Below are 5,010 nucleotides of genomic sequence, written 5' to 3' on the forward strand. Positions count from 1 at the left end.
TACATTGCTACCCTGGGGCGCACTGACAGAGGCGAGGCTGCCGGACACTGGCGCCACCGGGCCCTCTGACCACCACCAGTAGGCAACGGGTGAAGTGTGTTCCCCAAGGACACAACGACCGAGACTGTCGGAGCCGGGGCTCGAACCGGCAACCTTCCGATTACAAGATGAACTGCCAACTCTTGAGCCACGATCGCCCCATAGCCACGAACGCCCCATAGCCACGATCGTCCCAGAGCTCTAACCAGCCAATCACATGGCAGCAACACAATGCATTTAGACATGCAGACAAGCCTAATCATGCTATTTGAAGATTTTGAAGTGGGGAGCATCAAAATTGGGGGGGGGGGGGGGAGGTTATTTAAGTGACTAAAAGTGAAATGGTTATTGCTAAGATGAGCTGGTCATAGTATTTCACAGCGATCTATTAGTTTTAGAGAGAATGGTCTGAATAGATGAGCACAGGCTCAACGCAATTATCACAATTACACAGTAGAAGACTGAAAAATCATTGCGTGGACTCATGAGTCCTGTGAAATTCCAATGGTAGGGACAGACTTTGGTGTAAACAACACAAAACCTTTTTTATTTTCCTGGCACATTCTGGACCTTCAGGAAAAACAGGGCATTGAGAAATTGAATGCAACTCTAAAAGCAAGGTGTATCTAATGAAGTGTCCACTGACTGCATGTATGACATGGGTTTATTGATATAGTGTTTGATTTTGCCCATTGAAATACTAGTTATTAGCATTTCAAAATTCATGATCAAATGCCATTCATCTTCATGTGGTGGAGTTGTGGTCTGTCCAAGTTGACACTGGGTTTTTGACAGGTCACCAGTTCATCTTCCTGAATGAGGGGAAAAAACAGAAACAGCTCATGTTGAAGCGTCACAGTTCTTGACAATGACCTGACCTCAAGTTGCAGTAATTACAAATGGAGCTGTGTAGTGCAGTTTCCAGGCAATGCTCAATTCACAACATCAGTGCCCGAGGCCAGCATGTAAGTGAAAAATCTTAAAATGTTTGACCTAAAATTAATGAGAGGTGCCTGAATAATTCATTAGTTTAATTCTGTGAGCCTTGACCATCTGGTAATTTGAAAAGTCAGTGTTTGTAGGTCATATTAAACTGAATAGTGCAAAAAAAGCCAAACCATTAGAAGCTGCTATTTAAAGCCCCCCAAACTGTTCCTCACTTCCTTCAGCCAGCCTCTTCTCTCAGCACATTCATAAACAAAGTTTATGGTTGGAAGGACTTTTAATGAATGGAATCTAAATAGTCTGGCAACTAACATCTGTTGCTAAGATGGTAAAACTTTTCCTTGTTATTCATGATCCTTCCTCTATTACTGTCAGCATTGTCAAAACACTGGGACAGTTGCTATCTTCGAACACCTTTGCTGAGATCTTGACTCATCTTTGCCATGTTCCCTTAACTCAAACCCCCGTTTGTCAGCAGCCACTGGCTTTTAATTGCACAGGGCCTGAGCTTTGGTAATTATGTTGTCAAGTGCAAGAGTAGTGAGTGCAAATAATGTGTGAATGGTACAGCGGCTGGTCTCTCTCTTTTCTCTCTCTCTCCCTCTCTCTGCAAGGCTGATCCGTCTTGATCGCAGGGAGACATCGCTGTGAGATGAGGGAAAAAAGCAACCCGGGGAGCAATTGAGCATACAAAGAACACTGTCACCTCATTTGCAATCAGGAAACTGTGGAAAATAAAGAAACTATAGTTTCCTCTATGCCAGAAATAGAGCAACACAAAGAGAATGTATATTCTCTGTTGTTTTGTTTCATAACATAAAAGGTTTGCATCATGTTGTCAAGAAAACTGATAGTATACGGCTTAATTACCATATAGTTACCTTTAATTATATGGTGTTTTGTTTATGTCTAGTTTGCCTCCAATCATCCAGACAGTTTCACCTTAATGCTACTTCATCATCACAGGTGGAAGTTTTTGCTTTTGTGCTCAAGACAACTTAATATTTATGTGTTGGCATTCAAAGGAAAAACAATTCAAGCTGTCGCATAGCGCCACATGGTGTCTTCCGGGATGTAATTTTCCTACCTGTAGGTATGAAGGTTCTTGAGCAATGGGTACCCAAAGGAGACGCTGTAATGTCAGCATACAGTTAGACCCATAATTTGTTAGACAAAGACAGTTTTTGTACTCTTGCCTCCATACACCACAATAGTCGATTTTAAAGCAAACAATCAATACATGATTGAAGGGCAGATTTTCATCTTTAAACAAAGAGCTTTAAAAAAACAAATTACATCAGCTGTTTAGGAATTACATCCATTTTTATACACAGTCCCCCATTCCCAAAGGCCCCAAAGTAATTAGACAAATATAACTTTAAATATAAGGAATGTTTTGAGTACTTGGAGGGAAATCTCAATTCTAGCACCCATAAATGGGACCAAATGTTTTTTTTTTTATGTTCTGCTGCCTTTACTGCAGCAGCCATTAGTTGCTGCAAGTTTGTGGGTTTTTCTGCATTTAGTGTTGTATTTAATACCTGAAAAGCTTTGTCAGTTGGGTTGAGATCAGGTGACTGACTGGGCCACTGAAAATGTTCCTGTTATGTTAGGATTTTCAAAAGACAGACGCACTGGAAAAAACACATTTCATTAAAAATTTTGCGAACACAATAGGCAAGAATATTGCTTGGAATTCTAACTTAAACTTTTCTGGAATTAACTCAGGTAGGTTGTACAAAGTTTCAAGGGTTCATAATAAAGTCCTATATGAAGTCCTTTCGCAGGGTGAGCTTCTCCAAAGTCTCTTTATTATACTCACGCGCTGATTCAACTCATTAATCAGTTGAGTTTCTCCAAAACTCCACAATTCCAATTCTTCAATTAGCTCAGCTCAGCTCTCAGTTTAGTCCTGATGGACCAGGATGAAATCTGTAGCGAGATGTGGAGGACACAGGATAGGGAAAGACAGATTGAGCAGGAGAGGAGAAACAGAGAGAAGGCAGGTGTGCACCTGGAGAAGAGGAGGAACCCTAACTATTCAATTTCTTTGCCTTGAGAAACTCTTGGGTTGCTTTAGTAGTATATCAAACATTAGATGTAGCAGTTAATTTTTAAAATTTAAAAAAGTAAAGTTTCTTGGTGTTTCTGCACTTGCTTGAATATAAAGACTTTTGTTTGAATTAGATATTTATTCTCTGTTTAAAAGATGTATAGCAGGGGTGGCCAACTCCAGGCCTCGAGAGCTGGGGTCCTGCGGGTTTTAGATGTGTCCTTGATCCATCACAGCTGATTTAAATGGCTAAATTACCTCCTAAACATTTCTTGAAGTTCTCCAGAGGCCTGGTAATGAACTAATCATTTGATTCAGGTGTGCTGACCCTGGGTGATATCTAAAACCTGCAGGAGACCGCTTCTCGAGGCCTGGAGTTGGCCACCCCATGATGGATAGGCTTATTGCTTTACATGTAAGTACAAGGGCTGAAAGTACATTTGTAAGTGCATGATGTTGCGTATTGCTGGTGAGGGTTTCTTGGGGGGATGGGAGTACACCCACAAACAAGCAAACTTGGTGTTCAGATAGAGGGGTTAGTCCAAAATATGTGTGAGCAGAGTTACCTGGAATGGAGTCAAATTAAAAAAGAGACACTTAACGACCATATGAAAACCCTTTCCAAATTCCTATTTTGAAGCCTCAAAACATCATTATGTATGTCACCATCTTGGCCTTTTCTGAGAAAAAGTGACAATAATTAGACAAGAGCTGAGCGTTTAATCATCAGCCAAAGCTAGCAAGCTTGGTTATCAAAGTGCATCCAAAGACTCTATGGGTGGACTTCATGGGCACAAGAAGCTGGTTATAGTTAATAATGGTTATAATTAATCACAGAGCAAGCAATGTTATTTTTCAGTTATTAAATTTAAGATGTTCAAAGAGTAACAAACAGTCTAAATGTATGCAGCCATGTCCCTATTAAATGTGTAATGTTAATCCATATTAAATGTAAATACCAGAGTTTTACTAGGTTTTGAAAATATGTATTTTTGAGTAAAGATGGGCATTAACTAATGTAGGGGTGACCAACTCCAGGCCTCGAGAGCTGGGGTCCTGCAGGTTTTAGATGTGTCCTTGATCCAGCACAGCTGATTTAAATGGCTAAATTACCTCCTAAACATTTCTTGAAGTTCTCCAGAGGCCTGGTAATGAACTAATCATTTGATTCAGGTGTGTTGACCCAGGGTGATATCTAAAACCTGCAGGACACCGGCTCTCGAGGCCTGGAGTTGGCCACCCCTGAACTAATGCATATGGTCTGGTGGCCATTTAAGGAACTGCAGTTTTAGCAATTCTGCATTGCAGGTCACCTGCCCAGTATCACATCACAAAGAAATTGTTTGAATGTCATTATCATATGATTTCTACTTTGGTCTTTTGAATCCCAAGGATTGAAGTTTTTTTCTTATTTTTGCCTTTGCCTATAAAATACTTTCAGGTATGATTAAATGGGTATGTTAACAGTGTGAGAAGTTCAAGGCATGAAATGCAATCATTGACCCCATGGGTTTCTTTGGAGAAGAGCATTAAACCCGTAGGGAAAAACAAATTCACATCTCCAGACACATCATTTAAAATTACCAGCATCATTGATCATAACAGAGTTTTTATTAATATATAAATAAATAAGCTACTCTATTTCTAATCCAATATCTTTTCTCATCTATTGCAAAATAATTCTTTTGGGATTCTGATACTGTGTGTGCTGTAGTCTGTGCTGATAACACCTTTGGATCTAATAAATTTTCTTCATTTGATTTATTTTATATACGATACGGTAGTAAAGTTTTATCGGCACAAAGTAAACCTCAGCCGGGTAATGCAGGATTATAGGCCCAATGTTGCCAGTCTGTGCCCTGGAGTCTGTTCTGCTCAGAGACACTGCAAGGGATGATGGGACTTTGTTTGTTTACTGTGTGAGAAGTGATCAATGGGAGCCTCGGCTTGCCAGCAAACTGCCAGGGTCAGGG

The 5,010-nt window shown here is 40.3% G+C and overlaps 1 long non-coding RNA gene across 1 annotated transcript; it reads right to left on the minus strand.

Annotated features, from left to right (window-relative positions):
* Positions 1-683: 683 nt before the first annotated feature.
* On the minus strand, positions 684-2,971 carry LOC143413149 (uncharacterized). The gene is made up of 4 exons (XR_013093739.1): positions 2,807-2,971; positions 2,526-2,618; positions 2,072-2,116; positions 684-851 (listed from the first exon to the last, which is right to left on the minus strand). It is a non-coding gene; the product is annotated as an uncharacterized LOC143413149 (long non-coding RNA).
* Between the last annotated feature and the right edge of the window lie 2,039 nt (positions 2,972-5,010).

The sequence above is a fragment of the Maylandia zebra genome, linkage group LG17 (assembly GCF_041146795.1).
Source record: "Maylandia zebra isolate NMK-2024a linkage group LG17, Mzebra_GT3a, whole genome shotgun sequence".
Lineage (NCBI taxonomy): Eukaryota > Metazoa > Chordata > Actinopteri > Cichliformes > Cichlidae > Maylandia > Maylandia zebra.